This window comes from Papio anubis, chromosome 5, assembly GCF_008728515.1.
Source record: "Papio anubis isolate 15944 chromosome 5, Panubis1.0, whole genome shotgun sequence".
In the NCBI taxonomy this organism is placed as follows: domain Eukaryota; kingdom Metazoa; phylum Chordata; class Mammalia; order Primates; family Cercopithecidae; genus Papio; species Papio anubis.
In genome coordinates, this window is record NC_044980.1 from 150,292,293 (window position 1) to 150,314,163 (window position 21,871).

Here is a 21,871-nt window from a genome sequence, read left to right on the forward strand (position 1 = left end):
AAACCACTCCAATTCATTGTCTAATCCTCTGGTAACAAATGTGGTCAATAGGAGTTCTTACACCTGGCAGATAGACAAGGGCAATGGTTTTCAAACTTTTATCTCAAGAACTCATTATACCCATAAAAACTATTGAAGATCAAAAAAAGATTTTGTTCATGTGGATTTTATCTATCAATATTTACCATGTTGTAAATAAAAACAAATGTTCAAGATCATTACCAACTCATTTAAAACATCAACAATAAAACTGTTATGTGGTAACAAGTTTTCATAGGAAAAAAATATATTTTACCCACATTATGCTCACAAGAGAACGAAGTGAAAAGAGCAAATACTACATTAGGATTATTATTAAACTAGTTTTAACCTAGCCAACTCTGAAAGTGTCCGTCCCCATACCACATTTTGAGAACCACTGTACTAAGGTTTAAATGGGAGAGGCAACTGTATGCATGAGCAAAAGCTGATAAAAGAGGCAAATAAATTAAGTTGTCAGAGGTGTGTGAACCAGAGCAACTCCATCTTGAGTAGGTGCTGGGTAAAATGAGGCTGAAACATACTGGGTTGCATTCCCAGACAGTTAAGGCATTATAAGTCACAGGATGAGATAGGAGGCTGGCACAAAATACAGGTCATAAAGACCTTGCAGATAAAACGGGTTGCAGTAAAGAAGCTGGCTAAAACCCACAAAAACTAAGATGGTGACGAGAATGACCTCTTGTCGTTCTCACTGCTACACTCACACTGGCAGCATGACAGTTTACAGATGTCACTGCAATGTCAGGAAGTTACCCTATATGGTCTAAAAAGGGGAGGCATGAATAATCCACCCCTTATTTAGCTTATCATCAAGAAATAACCATAAAAATGGGCAACCAGCAGCCCTTGGGGTTGCTAGGTCTATGGAGTAGCCATTATTTTATTCCTTTACTTAATAAACTTGCTTTCACTTTACTCAATGGACTCGCTCTGAATTCTTCCTTGTGCGAGATCCAAGAACCCTCTCTAGGGGTCTGGATCTGGACCCCTTTCCTGTAACATCTTTCTGGTGACCCAGATGGGATTATACTGCGTAAGCCCCCAGTAAGTGGCAAGGTCCTATAACATCTTTCTGGCAACTATGGAATGGACTATAGTATGGAAACCCTGACCCAAAGGCTAACTTTGGGTAAGTGTTGGGGTCTGGTAACGTCTTTCTGGTGAACCCTAAGGGGACGATACTGACGAGACTTCTGACTCAAACTCAAAGGAAATAGACTACAGCACTGATTGGACAACTTTGGGTAAGTGGTGGGGTACCCAGATAAAGAATGGGATTGGGTTAGAGGCCCTTCTAAGATTTAGGGGGCTAGAAGACCCTCTCGGTAAAGTCCCTTTTGGCTAAGAACATATTCGGCACTACAGGATGTTAACTTCTATTCTCCTTGGAATAATTTGCCTTGTACTCTTTGCTGACGGATGTGGGTGACAGGGTTAGGCAGGTACAGGATCATGGGACATGAGGAGATTTTTCCTCCCATAAAGGGAAAACTTGAGAGCCGATGGGACTGCTGGAAAACATCCCTTCACTACTAAGAAGTGACCACCTGAACTCTTCACTGTCGCTGCAATGGGTGGGTCTTTGTATGGCTTCCCTGAACACCTGGCCTTCCCCACCTTGCCTCAGGCAATGCTATCGTCTCTCTCTGTGCAAACTGGTTGTAGGAATGGTAAAAATCACTATTTCTTACAAAGTTTTGATTAATGGAAGAAAGGATTTGTGAGGCTAGTCTTAAGCTGTAGCCAATCTGGTGTGTTTCCTGTGTCATTCTGTATTATTCTGTCATAAAGAGGGGTACCTTAGGATAGAACATGGGCTTAGGACATCTATAAGCCTGCTGTTCAAGATGGCCCAGCAAACTGGTCAGTTACAAACTTTGGTGCAGGTCCCCCAAAAAAACTGGATGAGGTTTCCCTCTTGTCTTGTATGTCCTTGGGAGCTTGACCTTATAACGATGTGGCTGTGCTTCTCTTTCACAGTGGTGGCCCAGGTTCAGGGTTCAATTCCCATCTTAGGAGATGAGTCCTTTATCTTCTGTCGGTTTGTGCATTTATGTGTATAATGGGTGTGGTGTTGGTATATAAAAGAGCTTTGATTAATTGATTAAAAATAATAAGTGCTTAAGTCATATTTTTGTAAGAAAAACTAAATGTATAATGCCTTTTATTTAGTTCATGTGACTTAAGTAATCTTTGAGAAATGAAGACAGTTTTAAAGATTACTGGTAAAATGAAAATATCTTAAAAATGTAAACATTTGGTCTAAATTATGCAGGTCAGATATTAGGTTTGCTAAATGCTTTAAGGTCATAAGCTGCTGCTTTCATTTTGAAAATTGTTCAATTTACCTACTTTGATGACATTAGAGTCTAGATAAGACCTGGAGACATGTGATGTTAGCCATACCCCTGGCAATGCGAGAAAAAGTCAGACCTTATCTGCACTTGTGTCTGTGTCTTAGGCTCCACACCTAGTACATAATTAAAATGCTTACTAACCAGGGTTTTCACCAAAAGTAAAAATCGCTGAGAGTTAACATTGTAACATGTAATTGAGACTACTGAAGAATAGTTCTACACATAAGGTGTGTAAGGAAAGTGAAATGTGCTTTTGGTAAAAGATTATTAGAAGTCATGGGAATGTAAATTTTCTTCCTTAGATTAAATGGTTAAATTATTGTTTTAAGTTAGATAGAATGAAGCTGAAGGTTTAAGCAAGTTTTGGAAAGTTGTGAAAAATTAACTGTAAGACATTCTGTGTGTGAATATATTGACTAAAGTTAAAGGGGTATTCAGTTTTTCTATAAATTAAGCATTGGAATAAAAGCACAAGTTTTTTAGAGCAAAAACCTGCTATAATTTGCTCCTTAACAAAAATATGTGAAGGGTTATAAAAGGTTTGTGAAAATCTTACCTAAAAGTCAAACTCATTAAGATTGAATACATTTGTCTATAACATTTTATAAAGAATTGGGTTTGTCATCAATAATGCACTAATGCAACAGTCATGTTTGGCTTATTTGGTACAAAAATCATACAGGAAGCATTATCAAATGTAAAATGGTGTTTGGATTTTGGGGGGCTGTAATTGTATAAATGTATTATTGGTATATATCCAAAATTATTTTTAAAAGTCTTATAATTCTGATATGACTTAGTGTATATTATGAATAATTATAATTGTTACATAAAATCATTGTATACCACAGAAGGAAGCAAATTTCCTTATCAATTGTGACTTTAATAGTGGCTGTCCTAAGATTTTTTGTCATCCACACACAATTGTTGTCTTGTTTTAATCCTCTTCAAAAGTTGGTTTATAATCAACTATAGAACTCTAACAAGTGTTCTTCAATGCAGGTTTCTGATAACTTTGGAAATTGTGATATTAAAATAAAGGAAAACACTTTCAGAATACTCATGGAGAGCTGAAATGTTCAGGCATATTAAGCAGAACAGAAGTTAACTGAATTGACTGAACCAATAGAAGACTAAAGTAATCATTTTAGCTTTGCTTAAAATGCTGCTGATCCTTTGTTTTGTTTTTCGGAGTCAAGGAAACTTATCTTTTGAGCTATTTGCAGCTCGTAGCAGTTGAGTAAAGTATATTGCTGTGAATAATATTTGAAGTGTATTTGGTTCTCTCAACCTAATTTCTCCAGAATTTGGAAACTGTTTGTGAGTATTCTTATGTTATGGCAATATAGTTATTTGCATAACTGAAATAAGAACCTGTTTTCTTTTGCAACAGGACACAATTGGAAACACTGGATATTTTACCAAGGCTTTGACTGGAATGGCATGTTTTCTTTTAAGGACTCAAACTTGTCTTGTAAAGCCAATAAAAGCCCCTTGGGGAACTGGCCTCAGACCTTGTCTATAACAGCCACTGTACAGGGTTTCTGACCTGTGGTAAGTAAAGAATGTCACTTTCTAACAGGTCCAGGATCCCCAGGTTATCTTGGGACCCTGAGCAGGGGAATTTACTCACCTCATAGGTATTTGAGGTACAAACCTATGGCAGGGCTGGGCTCTAAAAAAGTCTTAGATTCCTTCTATGGAATAAAGTTCCATCAAAGCCAATTTAAAAAGAGTTTATGTAAAAAATAATTATTCTTATTGCACTTTATACAAATAATCAGGCCATGTATAATAAAGCAAATCAGACTTACCATGATTTGTCTTTAGTAAAAATGGGACACTGGAGAGAAATTATGTTTCAAAAACTGTGGTACACTTGTTATTAAATTCTAGTCTCATCAGTTGTTTTTAAGTTTGTTTCTGCAATTTAGACTAACCCTGCTTATTCCTGTGAACCAACTAGTGACATCTGACTGTTGCTCAGAGGAAACAAGAGGGATGGGTAATGTAAAATCTAAATCAGCATTCTAATTCTGAGCACATATTGGAATCAGATAACAACCCCATGTCAGCTTGGTTCCAACAGGTGCCCAGTTCATGGAAAGCCCTCTAACTTAGTTTACTTGGAATTATTTTATTTCTTTTGCTTTACTGTTGTGGAATATATTGCTGTTGTGCTATTTGTGTCAGGAATAAGGATAAGCTTACTCGTTTTCTTAAGTTAAACACTTATGAATCTTCCAGATATCACCTTTTGTTAAAACTCAGAGTCATGAATTGCCCTCACCATACTGATGCTTTCTGACTGAGCTCCTCTCTACCCTGAATACAAGAGACTCTCATAGTTAGGCAGGAATATCATTGCTCCTATTCATCATGAAGAAGTTACAGAAGATGAATTTTCAACTCTCTGCAACCCTTAGGATTAAAATTATGCAAACCCTTAGGATTAAAAAAGGGAGGGGTAATGTCAGGCGTGTGAACCAGAGCAACTCCATTTTGAGTAGAAGCTGTGTAAAATGAGGCTGAAACCTACTAGCCTGCATTCCCAGACAGTTAAGGCATTCTAAGTCACAGGATGAGATAGGAGGCTGGCATAAAATACAGGTCATAAACAGCTTGCAGATAAAACAGGTTGCAGTAAAGAAACTGGCTAACACCCACCAAAACCTAGGTGGCAACAAAAGTGACTTCTTACCATCCTCACTGCTACACTCCCACCAGTGCCATGATAGATTACAGATGCCATGGCAACATCAGGACATTACCCTATATGGTCTAAAAAGGGGATGCATGAATAATTCATCCCTTGTTTAGCATATCATCAAGTACTAACCATAAAAATGGGCAACCAGCGCTCTGTCTATGGAGTAGCCATTCTTTTATTCCTTTACTTTCTTAAACTTGCTTTCACTTTACTTTATGGACTCACCCTGAATTCTTTCTTGTGTGAGACCCAAGAACCTTCTCTTGGGTTCTGGATCTGGACCCCTTTCCTATAACATCTTTCTGGCAACCCAGATGGGCCTATAGATATTCCCAGTAAGTGCTAGGATCCTGTAACATCTTTCTGGTGACCATGGAATGGTCCCACTATACTGTGGAAACCCCCAACCCAAAGGCTAACTTTGGGTAAGTGGTGGTGTCCAATAAGAAAGTTGGTGTTAATTTTGTGCAAGATTTCAGTTCATATTCTGATTTCAATTATCAAAATGTAGTTGACAGTAGATGCATGGGTTTCTTTCTGAACTCTCTGTTCTGTTCCTTCCATTCCTTCCATCTATGTACTGTAAACCAAAAGTATCTGCCTCAATCAATTTAGAAGTTTATTTTGCCAAGGTTAAGGACATGCCCATGACACAGCCTCAAGAAATCCTGACAACATGTACCCAAGGTGGTTGGGCTACAGCTTGCTTTTATACATTTTAGGGAGATATAGGACGTCATTCAATACTGTAAAATGTACATAGCTTCAGTCCAGAGAGGGGTGACAGCTCAAATCAGGGCTTCCAGATCACAGGTGGATTCAAAGATTTTCTGATTGGCAGTTGGTTGAAAGGTTTATCTAAAGACCTAGAATCAACAGAAGGGAGTGTCTGGGTTAAGATATTGGGTTGTGGATACGAAGGTTCTTATTGTGCAGATAAAGCCTCCAGATAGCAGGTTTCAGAGCATATCAGACCTAAAAAAGTCTATTCTGTCAGTCTGAACGTCGCTGTTTCTATGTTAAAGCCGGTCAGCTGTGCCTGAATTCCAAAGGGAGGAATGTTTAATGAGGCATGTCTGACCACTCATTCCCATGGTAGCCTGATCTAGTGTTTTAGGTTTACTTTAAAATGCTCTAGCGCGGTACAGTTGTTCATGCCTGTATTCCCAGCATTTTGGAAGGCTGAGGCAAAAGTATTGCTTGAGTCCAAGCGTTTTAGACCAGCCTGGACAACGTGGCAAACTCTCGTCTCTACAAAAAAATACAAAAATTAGCCAGGCGTGATGGCCTGTGCCTGTAGTCCTAGCTACTCGGGAGGCTGAGGCTGGAGAATTGCTTGAGTTCAGGAAGCAGAGGTTGCAGTGAGCTGAGACTGCATCAGTGCACTCCAGCCTAGGTGACAGAGTGAGACCCTGTCTCAAAAAAATAAAATAAAATAAAATACCCTTGGCCAAAAGGAGGGGTCCATTCCATTGGTTGGGGAACTTAGAATATTATTTTTGGTTTACAGTATCTATTTTTTTTCTTTTGTTAAAAATGGGGTCTTACTCTGTTACCCAGGCTGGATTATAGGCATGAGTCACCATGCTAAGCTATATACATATATGCCAAATATGTATACCACCATGCCAAAATACATTAATGTATTTTTTTATTTTTTATTTTTTTGAGACGGAGTCTCACTCTGTTGCCCAAGCTGGATTGCAGTGGCACAATCTTGGCTCACTGCAACCTTTGCAGTTGGTTGTATGTTCATTTTTGTATTTTTATTTTCTTACCTTATTGCCTTCCGGGTTCAAGTGATTCTCGTGCTTCAGCCTCCCAAGTACCTGGGACTATAGGCACATGCCACCATGCCCAGATAATTTTTTGTATTTTTAGTAGAGACGGGTTTTCACCATGTTAGCCAGGATGGTCTCAATCTCCTGACCTCGTGATCCACCTGCCTCTGCCTCCCAAAGTCCTGGGATTACAGGCGTGAGCCAGCACGCCCAGCCTTATATATGTCTTTTTATGCCAATACCACAGTCTTGATTACTCTAGCTTTATGGTAAATTTTGAAATTTTGAAATCATGTAAGTCCTTGAACTTTGTTCTTTCATAAAATCATATTGGCTTATCTTGGTCCTTTGGATTTAAAAGACAAATGTTAGGTTCATCTTATCAATGTCTTTTACAGCAAACCCTAATGGTATTTAGATAGAAATTGTATTGAATCTATGGATCAGTTTTGGGAAAACTGACACCTTGACAATACTGTATTTTCCTATTTGCAAACATGGGACATATCTCCATTTGTTTCGGTCTTAATTTCCTGTGACAAATTTTTGTAATTTTCAGTGTACTGTCCTGTACTTCTTTCATTATTTCTGAATACTTTATTCTTTTTATGCTATTGTGAATGTAATTTTTTTTAAAATTTCCTTTACAGTTGGTTGTATGTTGATTTTTGCATTTTTATTTTCTTACCTTATTGCACTGGCTGGAACCTTCAGTCCAAGGTTAAATAGAAGTGGTGAAAGTGTACATCCTTTTGCCTTGTACCCAATCTTAGGAAGAAAGCATTCATTCACCTTTAAGCATGTTGTTAGTCATAGGTTTATGTAGCTGCCTTTTATTAAAGTAAGAAAGTTTCCTTCTATTCCTAGTTTATTGAGAATTCTACCATGAATGGTAGTTCAATTTTATCAAATGCTTTGTCTGTGTCTCTTGAGATGATTATATGGCATTTTCCTTTAAGGGTCAGCAGAATTTTCCAGAAAAGGCTATATAGTAAATATTTTTGGTTTTGTGAGCCACATGAGCTCTGTTGCAACCAATCAGCTCTGCTTTTGTAGCAGAAAGCAATCATAGATAATATGTAAATGAATGGGCTTGGCTTTGTTTCAGTAAACTTTATTTGCAAAAACAAATGTCATGCCAGATTTGGCCCAGGGCTATAGTTTGCTGACCACTGATTTATTTTATTAATGTATGTATTACACGAATTGTTATTCAGATGTTAAGCTAAAGAACATTCCTGTAATAAACCGACCACACTTGGTAATAGTATATAATCTTTTTTGTACATTACTGGATCTAATTTGTTGTTATTTAAACAATTTTAGCATTTACATTCATGAGGAGTGTTCTATAGTTCTCTTGTGATATCTTTGTGGCTTTTAGTATCAGGGTAAAATGAGCTGTAAAGTGTCCCCTTTTCTTCTATTTTTGAAAAGATTTCCATTGGATTGGTATTATTAATTATTTAAATGTCAATAGAGTTCCCAGTAAAACCATGCAGGCCTGGACTTCCCTTTGAAGAAGATTTTAAAATAATTTAATTAAATACTTTAATATTTTTCACTGATATATATATGCAAATTTTATAATTTCTTTTTGAGTCTACTTTGATCATTTCTGTTAATGAATTTGCCCATTTCATCTAAGTTGACAAATTGTTGGCATAAGATTGTTCAAAATATTCCTTTATAAGCCTTTTAATTTCCATAGGGTTCAGAATACTTCCTCTTTTAATCCCAGTTTTGGTAATTTCTATCTTCTCTCTTTTTTTCTTGGTCATTTGACTAAAATGTTATCAATTTTGTAGATCTTTTCAAGGAATCAATTGTAAGTTTCACTAATTTTCTCTATTGTTTCACTGTTTTATTTGTATTGATTTCCGCTGTGGTCTTTAGTCGTTCATCCTACTTTGGCTCTTCTTTTTGTAGTTTCTTAAGGTGGAAGCTTAATTAATTTTTCTAGGTTATTAAAGTCTTCCTTTCTAATTTTTAAAGCTATAAATTTCTCTCTAAATATTGCTTTACCTGCATTAATGTTGATATGTTCTGATCTTATATTCATTCAGTAGAAAATATTTTATAATTTCCCTGGAGATTTTTTCTTTGACGTGTAAACCAAAAATAAAATTCAAAAGTCTCCCCCACAAAAATCTGATTGGACTTTCTTCTCAGCCAGGGCACTCTAAAATTTAACCTGAAAGACTGGTTCAGGCCATGAAAGGAAGTAGGGGTTTGACATGCCTCATTATACTCCTCCAGCATTAATCAACACAAACCTTATATCTGATAAGAAACATTTACAATCTTCTCTCTAATGCCTGCTGGAGGCTTTGTTTGCATGATAAAACCTAGGTCTTCACAATCCTTTATCATAACCTAGACATTCCTTTCTACTGACAATAACTTTTTCTATCAATTGCCATCACAATATGTTTAAAGAAATATTGACATACCCGCCAGGCATGGTGGCTCACACCTGTAATCCTAGCTCTTTGGGGGGCCGAGGAGGGTAGATCACGAGGTCAGGAATTCAAGACCAGCATGGCCAACATGGTGAAACTCATCTCTACTAAAAATACAAAAATTAGATGGGCATGGTGGTGCGTGCCTGTAATCCCAGCTACTCAGGAGGCTGAGGGAGGAGAATTGCTTGAACCGGGACCTGGGAGGCAGAGGTTGCAGTGAGCCGAGACCACACCACTGCACTCCAGCCTGGGCGACAGAACGAGACTCCATCTAAAATAAAACGAAATGAAATGAAATGAAATGAAATAACTGAAAAGAAATACTGACAAACCCAAATATAATTAGTGGATAATGTTTCTTTTTTTTTTATTCTGTCCATTTTTCCTCCACATATTTTGGGGCTCTCTAGTTAGGTGCAATTATATTTATAATGCTGTATCTTTTTGATTAATTAACCCTTTTTATCATTATGAAATGTTCTCCTCAGTCTCTAGGATGGTTCTTGTATTAAAATATATTTAAATATAGTCTCTCCAGATCTCTTGTGGCTACTGTTTGCTTCATGTATCTTTTACCATTGTATTACTTTCTATTGTATTTTAAATATAAAGTTTTTTTTCTATGAAAAAAATATACTCTTAATCTTATATTACTGCCTCTACCTATGAGTGGAGTTTCTAGTCCAGTAAAATTTAATGTAAAAAATTATTGGTATACTTAGAGTTATGTTTCTCATTTTAGAACTTTTCTACATACTTGTTTGTTCCTATGGTTCTCTTATATCACTTTTCTTTGGTTATACAAATATGTTTTAGCTTACCATTTCAATTCCTGTGTTAGCTTTTTTTAAAGCAAGTTTTTGAGGTTTAGTGTGTGCAAGTGTGTTTGCATGCATCCTTAACCCATCACAGTCCTCTCCAGGTTAATACTAACTTAATTCTGGTCCAATATAGCTACATTTCACCTGTAGGTCTCCATTTCCTCCTCCTCCCTGTATGCTATTATTGACGTTGATATGGTGCCTATATATATTATAAACCAAGTAATACAATAATACATTTATTGCTTTAAACAGATTGTTTAGAGAAATTAAGAGAGAAAAATTATATTATTTTTTAAATCTAGTGTTAACGAAAAGAGTCAAACTCTGTAAAATATTTGAAGAGATTTATTCTGAGCCAAATATGAGAGACAATGACCCATGACACAGCCCTCAGGAGGGCCTGAGAACATGTGCCCAAGGTGGTTGGGGCGCAGCTTGGTTTTATACATTTTAGGCAGGCATGAGACATCAATCAAATACATTTAAGAAATACATTGGTTTGGTCCAGAAAGGCAGGACAACTCAAAGTCAGGGCTCCAGGTTATAGGTAAATTTAAGCATTTTCTGGTTGACAATTTGTTGAGTTTATCTAAAGACCTGGGATCATAGAAAGGAAATGTTCAGGTTAAGATAAAAGACTGTGGAGATCAAGGTTCTTTTGAAGTCTTATAGTGGCTGCCCTTAGAGACCATAGATGACAAATGTTTCCTATTCAGATCTTTAAAACGTGCAAGACTTTTAGTTAACCTCTTTAGGATTGGGAGGGCCTAGAAGAAAAAGATATAGCTATGTTACTAGAGATTCTTTACAGATGCAACTTTTCCCCCACAAAAGACAGCTTTGCAGGGCCATTTCAAGATACGGAAAAGAAACATGTTTTGGGGTAAAATATTTTTATTTTCTTCTTTGTCTTGTAATGTTATGCCAGAGTCAGACTGGAAAGTAAGTCACAATATATAGGGTTAAATAAAACCCATCTGATGAGAATTTATGATTTGTAAGGCACGACTCCTCAGACCTCCCAGATAGGAATTTGGGCAAGATTAAAAAATCAGAGTTTAGTCCTCATTAGCCACATATTTACCATTTCCCACATTGTTCTTTCCTTCATGCATATCCAAGTTATTGTCCACTGTCATTCCTTTAATATTTCTTGGAAGACAGTTCTCCTAGCAGCAAATTCTCTCAATTTTTGTTTACCTGTAAATATCTTTATTTACCTTCATTATTGAAAGGTTAGCTAACTATATGAAATTCATGGTTGGCTTGTTTTTCTTTTTTTTTTATTATTATACTTTAAGTGCTAGGGTACATGTGCACAACATGCAGGTTTGTTACATATGTATACATGTGCCATGTTGGTGTGCTGCACTCATTAACTCATCATTTACATTAGATCTATCTCCTAATGCTATCCCTTCCCCCTCCCCCAACCCCACGACAGGCCACGGTGTGTGATGTTCCCCATCCTGTATCCAGGTGTTCTCGTTGTTCAGTTCCCACCTATGAGTGAGAACATGCAGTGTTTGGGTTTCTGTCCTTGCAATAGTTTGCTCAGAATGATGGTTTCCAGCTTCATCCATTACCTACAACGGACATGAACTCATCCTTTTTTATGGCGGCATAGTATTTCATGGTGTATATGTGCCACATTTGCTTAATCCAGTCTATCATTGATGGACATTTGGGTTGGTTCCAAGTCTTTGCTATTGTGAATAGTGCCTTAATAAACATGTGTGCATGTATCTTTATAGCAGCATGATTTATAATCCTTTGGGTATATACCCAGTAATGGGATGGCTGGGTCAGATAATATTTCTAGTTCTAGATCCTTAAGGAATTGCCTCACTGTCTTCCACAATGGTTGAACTAGTTTACAGCTCCAACAACAGTGTAAAAGTGTTCCTATTTCGCCACATCCTCTCCAGCATCTGTTGTTTCCTGACATTTTAATGATCGCCATTCTAACTGGTGTGAGATGGTATCTCATTGTGGTTTGATTTGTATTTCTCTGATGACCAGTGATGATGAGAATTTTTTCATGTATCTGTTGGCTGCATAAATGTCTTCTTTTGAGAAGTGTCTGTTCATACATTTTGCCCACTTTTTGATGGGATTGTTTGATTTTTTCTTCTAAATTTGTTTAACCTCTTTGTAGATTCTAGATATTAGCCCTTTGTCAGATGGGTAGATTGCAAAAATTTTCTCCCATTCTGTAGGTTGCCTGTTCACTCTGATGATAGTTTCTTTTGCTGTGCAGAAGTTCTTTAGTTTAATTAGACCCATTTGTCAATTTTGGCTTTCGTTGCCATTGCTTTTGATGTTTTAGACATGAATTCCTTGCCCCTGCCTATGTCCTGAATGGTACTGCCTCGGTTTTCTTCTAGGGTTTTTATGGTTTTTGGTCTAACATTTAAGTCTTTAATCCATCTTGAATTAAATTAATTTTTGTACAAGGTGTGAGGAAGGGATCCAGTTTCAGCTTTCTACATATGCCTAACCAGTTTCCCAGCACCATTTATTAAATAGGGAATCCTTTCCCCATTTCTTGTTTTTGGTCAAGTTTGTCAAAGATCAGATGGTTGTAGATGTGTGGTATTATTTCTGAGGGCTCCGTTCTGTTCCATTGGTTTATATATCTGTTTTGGTACCAGTACCATGCTGTTTTGGTTACTGTAGCCTTGTAGTGTAGTTTGAAGTCAGGTAGTGTGATGCCTCCAGCTTTGTTCTTTTTGCTTAGGATTGTCTTGACAATGCAGGCTCTTTTTTTGTTCCATATGAACGTTAAAGTAGTTTTTTCCAATTCTGTGAAGAAAGTCATTGGTAGCTTGATGGGGATGGCATTGAATCTATAAATTACCTTGAGCAGTATGGCCATTTTCATGATACTGATTCTTCCTATCCACGAGCATGGAATGTTCTTCCATTTGTTTGTGTCTTCTTTTATTTTGTTGAGCAGTAATTTGTAGTTCTCCTTAAAGAGGTCCTTCACATCCCTTGTAAGTTGGATTCCTAGGTATTTTATTCTCTTTGAAGCTATTGTGAATGGGAGTTCACTCATGGTAGAATTTGTCAGGGAAACAAACTCTCTGTCTATTACTGGTTATAGGAATGCTTGTGATTTTTGCACATTGATTTTGTATCCTGAGACCTTGCTGAAGTTGCTTATCAGCTTAAGGAGATTTTGGGCTGAGATGATGGGGTTTTCTAAATAGACAATCATGTCATCTGCAAACAGGAACAATTTGACTTCCTCTTTTCCTAACTGAATACCTTTTCTTTCTCTTGCCTGATTGCCCTGGCCAGAACTTCTAACACTATGTTGAATAGGAGTGGTGAGAGAGGGCATCCCTGTCTTCTGCCAGTTTTCAAAGGGAATGCTTCCAGTTTTTGCCCATTCAGTATGATATTGGCTGTGGGTTTGTCATAAATAGCTCTTATTATTTTGAGATACGTCCCATCAGTATCTAATTTATTGAGAGTTTTTAGCATGAAGTGCTGTTGAATTTTGTCAAAGGCCTTTTCTGCATTTATTGAAATAATCATGTGGTTTTTGTCTTTGGTTCTGTTTATATGATGGATTACGTTTATTAATTTTTGTATGTTGAACCAGCCTTGCATCCCAGGGATGAAGCCCACTTGATCATACTGGATAAGTTTTTTGATGTGCTGCTGGATTCGGTTTGCCAGTATTTTATTGAGGATTTTTGCATGGATGTTCATCAGAGATATTGGTCTAAAATTCTCTTTTTTTGTTGTGTCTCTGCCAGGCTTTGGTATCAGGATGGTGCTGGCCTCATAAAATGAGTTAGGGAGGATTCCCTTTTTTTCTATTGATTGGAATAGTTTCAGAAGGAATGGTACCAACTCCTCTTTGTACCTCTGGTAGAATTCAGCTGTGAATCCATCTGGTCCTGGACTTTTTTCGGTTGATAGGCTATCAAGTATTGCCTCAACTTCAGAGCCTGCTATTGGTCTATTCAGGTATTCATCTTCTTCCTGGTTTAGTCTTGGGAGAGTGTACATGTCCAGGAATTTATCCATTTCTTCTAGATTTCCTAGTTTATTTGCATAGAGGTGTTTATAGTATTCTCTGATGATAGCTTGTATTTCTGTGGGATCAGTGGTGATATCCTCTTTATCATTTTTTATTGCGTCTATTTGATTCTTCTCTCTTTTCTTCTTTATTAGTCTTACTAGCAGTCTACCAATTTTGTGAATCTTTTCAAAAAACCAGCTCCTGGATTCATTGATTTTTTGAAGGGTTTTTTGTGTCTATATCTCCTTCAGTTCTGCTCTGATCTCAGTTATTTCTTGCCTTCTGCTAACTTTTTAATGCATTTGCTCTTGCTTCTCTAGTTCTTTTAATTGTGATGTTAGGGTGTCAGTTTTAGATCTTTCCTGCTTTCCCTTGTGGGCATTTAGTGCTATAAATTTCCTTCTACACACTGCTTTAAATGTGTCCCAGAGATTCTGGTATGTTGTGTCTTTGTTCTCATTGGTTTCAAAGAACATCTTTATTTCTGCCTTCGTTTCGTTATGTACCCAGTAGTCATTCAGGAGCAGGTTGTTCAGTTTCCATGTAGTTGAGTGGTTTCGAGTGAGTTTCCTAATCCTGAGTTCTAGTTTGATTGCACTGTGGTCTGAGAGACAGTTTGTTATAATTTCTGTTCTTGTACATTTGCTGAGGAGTGCTTTACTTCCAACTATGTGGTCAATTTTAGAATAAGTGTGATGTGGTGCTGAGAAGAATGTATATTCTGTTGATTTGGGGTGGAAAGTTCTATAGATGTCTATTAGGTCCGCTTGGTGCAGAGCTGAGTTCAAGTGCTGGATATCCTTGTTAACCTTCAGTCTCATTGATCTGTCTAATGTTGACAGTGGGGTGTTAAAAGTCTCACATTATTATTGTGTGGGAGTCTAAGTCTCTTTGTAGGTCTCTAAGGGCTTGCTTTATGAATCTGGGTGCTCCTGTATTGGGTGCATATATATTTAGGATAGTTAGTTCTTCTTGTTGAATTGATCCCTTTACCATTATGTAATGGCCTTCTTTGTCTCTTCTGATCTTTGTTGGTTTAAAGTCTGTTTTATCAGAGACTAGGATTGCAACCCCTGCTTTTTTGTTTTGTTTTGTTTTGTTTTCCATTTGCTTGGTAGATCTTCCTCCATCCCTTTATTTTGAGCCTATGTGTGTCTGTGCATGTGAGATGGGTCTCCTAAATACAGCACACTGATGGATCTTGACTCTTTATCCAATTTGCCAGTCTGTGCCTTTTTTAATTGGACCATTTAGTCCATTTACATTTAAGGTTAATATTGTTATATGTGAATTTGATCCTGTCATTATGATGTTAGCTGGTTATTTTGCTCGTTGTTTGATGCAGTTTCTTCGTAGCATTGATGGTCTTTACAATTTGGCATGTTTTTGCAGTAGCTGGTACCGGTTGTTCCTTTCCATGTTTAGTGCTTCCTTCAGGAGCTCTCTTAAGGCAGGCTTGGTGGTAACAAAATCTCTCAGCATTTGCTTGTCTGTAAAGGATTTTATTTCTCCTTCACTTATGAAGCTTTGTTTGGCTGGATATGAAATTCTGGGTTGAAAATTCTTTTCTTTAAGAAAGTTGAATATTGGCCTCCCCTCTCTTCTGGCTTGCAGAGTTTCTGCTGAGAGATCTGCTGTTAGTCTGATGGGCTTCCCTTTGTAGGTAACCCGACCTTTCTCTCTGGCCCTTAACATTTTTTCCTTCATTTCAACTTTGGTGAATGTGACAATTATGTGTCTTGGATTCGCTCTTCTCAAGGAGTATATTTGTGGTATTCTCTGTATTTCCTGAATTTGAATGTTGGCCTGCCTTGCTAGATTGGGGAAGTTCTCCTGGATAATACCCTGAGGAGTGTTTTCCAATTTGGCTCCATTCTCCCCGTCACTTTCAGGTACACCAATCAGACATAGATTTGGTCTTTTCACATAGTCCCATATTTCTTGGAGGCTTTGTTCGTTTATTTTTGCTTTTTTCTCTAAACTTCTCTTCTCGCTTCGTTTCATTCATTTGATCTTCAATCACTGATACACTTTCTTCCACTTGATAAAATTGGCTACTGAAGCTTGTGTATGCGTTACGTAGTTCTCATGCCATCGTTTTCAGCTCCATCAGGTCATTTAAGGTCTTCTCTATGCTGTTTATTCTAGTTAGCCATTCATCTAATCTTTTTTCAAGGTTTTTAGCTTCTCTGTGATGAGTTCGAACATCCTCTTTTAGCTCAGAGAAGTTTGTTATTACCGATCATCTGAAGCCTTCTTTTCTCAACTTGTCAATGTCATTCTCTGTCCAGCCTTGTTCCATTGCTGGTGAGGAGCTGCGTTCCTTTGGAGAAGAGGCACTCTGATTTTTAGAATTTTCAGCTTTTCTGCTCTGGCGTCTCCCCATCTACCTTTGGTCTTTGATGATGGTGACATACAGATGGGGTTTTGGTGTGGATGTCCTTTCTGTTTGTTAGTTTTCCTCCTAACAGTCAGGACCCTCAGCTGCCGGTCTGTTGGAGTTTGCTGGAGGTCGACTCCAGACCCCCTTTGCCTGGGTATCACCAACGGAGGCTGCAGAACAGCAAATTTACAGAACAGCAAATGTTGCTGCATGATCGTTCCTCTGGCAGCTTTGTCTCAGGGGGGCATCTGACCATGTGAGGTGTCAGTCAGCCCCTACTGGGAGGTGCCTCCCAGTTAGGCTACTCAGGGTTCAGGGACCCACTTGAGGAGGCAGTCTGTCCATTCTCGGATCTCAGACTCCGCAATGGGAGAACCACTACTGTCTTCAAAGGTGTCAGACAGGGACGTTTAAGTCTGAAGAAGTTTCTGCTGCCTTTTGTTCAGCTATGCCCTATCCCTGGAGGTGGAGTCTACAGAGGCAGGCAGGCCTCCTTCAGCTGCAGTAGGCTCCACCCAGTTCGAGCTTCCTGGAGCTTTGTTTACCTACTCAAGCCTCAGCAATGGCGGGTGCCCCACCCCCAGCCTCGCTGCCGCCTTGAAGTTCTATCTCAGACTGCTGTGCTAGCAGTGAGCAAGGCTCTGTGGCCGTGGGACCCTCTGAGCCAGGCATGGGATATAATCTTCAGGTGTGCCATTTGCTAAGACTGTTGGAAAAGCACAGTAATAGGATGCGAGTGACCCGATTTTCCAGATACCATCTGTCACGGCTTCCCTTGGCTAGGAAAGAGAATTCCCAGACCCCTTGCACTTCCCAGGTGAGGCAATGCCTCGCGCTGCTTCGACTCATGCTCTGTGGGTTGCACCCACTGTCCTGCACCCACTGTCCAACAAGCCCCAGTGAGATGAACCCGGTACCTCAGTTGGAAAAGTAGAAATCACCCGTCTTCTGTGTTGCTTACACTGGGAGCTGTAGACGACTGGAGCTGTTCCTATTCGGCCATTTTGGAACCTCTCTCTTGCTTTTCTTTTTCTTTTGGCATGTTGAATATGTTACTCCACTACCCTCTTTTCTGAGGAAACCTCAGCCATAATTGTACTGTTATTTCCTGTACATGTGATAAGTCATTTTTATCTTATGGCCTTCCAAATTTTCTCTTTGTTTTTGGTTTTTAGCAGTTTGGTTATGTGTCTAGGTGTAAATCTCGTTATGCTTATCCTATTAGGGGTTTTTTTGAAGTTCTTGGATTTGTAAATTGTTCTTTAGGTTGATAGTTTTGCTTTATGTTTTTTGTTTTGTGTGTGTGTGTGTGAGAGAGAGAGAGAGAGAAAGGGTCTTGCTCTGTTGCTCAGGCTGGAGTTTAGTGGCATAATCACATCTGGGTGAAGCCTTGACCTCCTGGGCTCAAGTAATCGTCCCACCTCAGCCCTCTGAGCAGCTGGGACCACAGGCAGATGCCACCATTTTTTGTAGAGACAGGTTATCCCTATATTGTCCAGGCTGGTCTTGAACTCCGGGGCTCAAGCAATCTGCCCACCTCAGCTTCCCAAAGTGCTGGGATTACAGGCATGAGCCCCCGTGCCTGGCCACTTTGTGGTTTTTAGATCACTTTTGAAATGTTTTTGACCATTATTTCTTCAATTATTTCTTCCACCTATTTTCTTTCACTTCTTATGGGACTCCCATTAACGTGTGTTGGAATCCTTATTTTAGCAAGTCTTGTGTGGTCTGTTCATTTTTCTTTGATTCTTTTTTCCTTTGCTCTTTGGATTGGATAATTTCTACTGATTAAGCTTGAAGCTTGCTGATTCTCCCACCATCTCAATCTGCTATTGAGCTTATCTAGTGAAATTTTCATTTCAATTGTTATACTTTTCAACTCTAGAATTTCAACTTTGAATGTTTCTAGCTGAGTTAGTATTTCTATTTTTTATTGTCATATTTTCTTTAATTCTTTGAAAATATTTATAATAGTTTCTTAAAGTTTTTGCATTCTAAATCTGGGACCCAGTCAGAATAAATTTCTATTCATGGAAGGCTCTGTCTTTTAATTTCATCATGGGCTTGATAGATTTTTGCTCTCTCATCCCTCATGGAAGGACATCAATAATAATTGTTGAAGAACATTAGGTATAAATTTCAGTAATTGCTTCCTTGGTGATTTACATAAGGTATAGCAGAGGTGTTATTAATTTGTTTCTGTAGTTAAGATGGAAACTTACCTGCATTCATCATTTTCATCAGATTCCTTGTAGTGGGTTGAGTAGCATCCCCAGAAATTCATACCTAGAAGATTAGAATGTGACCTTATTTGAAATAGGGTCTCTGGAGATGTAATTATTTAAGAATGCAGATGGGATCATGTTGGATTTGAGTGGACACTAAAGCCAGTGATTGGTGTCCTTATAAGGAGAGGATACAGCAGAAAAGATCATGTAAAGATGAAAGCAGAGATTGGAGTGATGTATCTATGAGCCAAGGAATGCTAAGAATTGCCAGGAGCCACCAGAAGTTAGGAAAGAGGCATTGAAGGCACTTTTCCTCAGAGCGTCCAGAAAGAGCCAACCTGTCTACACCTTGATTTCAAACTGCTGGTCTCCAGAACTCTGGGAGAGTGAATTTCTGTCATTTTAAGCCACTCAGTTTGTGGTATTTTGTTACAGAAACCCTAGGAAACTAATACATTATGTTGTCTTCTTTCTCTTTTTTTTTTTTTTTTTTTTTTTTTTGAGACGGAGTCTTTCTCTGTCACCAGGCTGGAGTGTGGCGGGATTCGGCTATACTGTAAGTCTGGCCCCAGGTTCACGAGCCCAGCTCAGCCTCCGGGAGTAGTTGGGACTACAGGCGCCTGGGCCACCGCTGCCTCGCTAATTTTTTGTATTTTTAGTAGAGACGAGTTTCACTGTGGTCTCATCTCTCCGATCCCAGGATCCGGGCCTCGCCTTGGCCTCCCAAAGTGCTGGGATTACAGGCGTGAGCCACCGCGCCCGACTTCTTTCTCTTTCTTAATAGAAATTTGCAGCAAAGAATTCTGGGATTAGTTCTTTCTTATGACTGCAAAATCTCAATTACTAAGGCCGGAAAGAGAGTTTCCATTCACTGATTTACTCATTTATTCATTCAGTAAATGTTTACTGAACCCCTAGAATGTGTCAAGCCTTGTGTTAGGCTCTAAGAATACAACAGTAAGTAGGACAAATGAATTCTCTTTTCTTATACAGTTTACGTTTTTACAAAGAAATCTTAAATTCATATGAAAACTGTTCAAAGTCACAACAATGTCTCCGAAGAAGGCCATGCGAAGACATTGTGAAAAGGCAGACATCCAAAACCAGGAAGGGAGCCCTCCTTAGAAACCAATCCTGCCAGCCAGGCATGGTGGCTCACACCTGTAATCCCAGCACTTTGGGAGGCTAAGGCTGGCAGATCACTAGAGATCAGGAGTTCCAGACCAGTCTGGCCAATGTGGCAAAACCCCATCTTTATAAAAAATACAAAATTTAGCCAGGCGTGGTGGCTCATGCCTGTAATCCCAGCACGTTGGGAGGCTGAGGCGGGTGGATCACCTGAGGTCAGGAGTTTGAGACCAGCCTGGCTAACATGGTGAAACCCCATCTCTATTAAAAATATAAAAATTAGCTGGAGGTGGCGGTGCATGCCTGTAATCCCCACTCCTCGGGAGGCTGAGGAAGGAGATTTGTTTGAGCCAGGGAGGCAGAGGTTGCTGTGAGCCGAGATCACAACACTGTACTTCAGCCTGGGTAGTAGGGTGAGATGCCTTCTAAAAAAAAAAAAAAGAAAGAACATAAGCTCTTGCATTGCATTCCCGGCTTCCTATCCTGGCTCCACCACTAACTGTGTGACCTTGGGTAAGTCACTACGTCACTTAATGCCTATAAGACTGTTTCCCCAGTTATAAAATGTGAATAATAACAGTACATAAAATAATTATTGTGAGGATATAAAATATTCTATGTAAAGGACTTAAGATATAATTCGGCACGAATAAACACTCAATATGGTGACCATTATTTCTGGAGAATAAAGAACAGGCAGCAATTATTCTAAATTGTCAAACCTGGTTGACTCGGAAAATGAAGATAAATCTGACCAAAATTCAATGTGTAGATGACAAAGATGTTGTTCAACTTCAGACGTGTAAAATAAAGCCTAAATATAGAGAGTGAAGATATACTGGTTATGCTTATATAGATATGTAAAGTTACTCTACTTAGTTCCGATTTACATTACTTACATTTACTCATCCTGAGATTCTGTAACTACAGAATTGTTCTTTACAAATGTAATAACTTAAAAATGAAGGTAACTTTTGGATTATATCCATAATGAGTCAAATCCAATAGGGCAGGAGTCGCTGAGATTTTGCCTAAAAATGTGTCCTCAGGTAGTAATCTTCAAAAACAAAATATCATAGATAGAAAAGATTTATTTTTCAACCTAAGAAAGCACGTTGAAAACAGGAAAAAGAAAAAGGTTTACTTAAATGGTGTAAATGCGTGCACTGTCAGTGACGTGATGTAGTTCAGTCTTTGATATCCTTTGAATTCTCTTCCTAATTTACTGTTTCTTTACAGACGACTATGCAGCAGAAGAAAACTATGCCTGAAATATCTACAGGGAAAATTCTGTGTATTCATGTTTAAGGAACCACTTTTGTTCCTCAAGTAACCAGAATGAGTAATAAAAATCAAGCATGAGGAGTAGTGTTTGTCATGCACTTTTTTTCTGATTGCTAAAATGAAAGCTTTCGCCAGGTGCGGTGACTCACGCCTATAATCCCAGCACTTTGGGAGGCTGAGGCAGGTGGATCACCTGAGGTCAGGAGTTTAAGACCAGCCTGGTCAACCTGGGGAAACCCTGTATCTTCTAAAAATACAAAAATTAGCCAGGCATGGTGGCGGGCACCTGTAATCCCACCTACCTGGGAGGCTGAGGCAGGAGAATCACTTGAACCCAGGAAGTGGAGGTTGCAGTGATCAGAGATTGCGCCACCGCACTCCACCCTGGGCGACAGGGTGAGGCTCCATCTCAAAAAAAAATTAAAATTAAAATTAAAAATACAATGAAAGATGTCATTGAACTCAGATTAGGAAATAATTCTTCCCAAGCAAAAAACTCATGAATTATTTATTGGATTTTCTTCTACCTTTAATTTCTAATACATGGGAATGAGTAATAGTATAAGCCAAACTGGAAAGTCAATTCACATTCCAGATTCTATTTTTACATGGGCATGAAGATTTCAAATT

At 38.5% G+C, this 21,871-nt stretch overlaps 1 long non-coding RNA gene across 1 annotated transcript; it reads left to right on the top strand.

The window, feature by feature from the left end:
* The first annotated feature begins 2,985 nt into the window (after positions 1-2,985).
* LOC103885529 lies at positions 2,986-21,325 on the top strand. The gene is made up of 3 exons (XR_004183865.1): positions 2,986-3,537; positions 3,793-3,953; positions 21,197-21,325. It is a non-coding gene; the product is annotated as an uncharacterized LOC103885529 (long non-coding RNA).
* Positions 21,326-21,871: the final 546 nt, after the last annotated feature.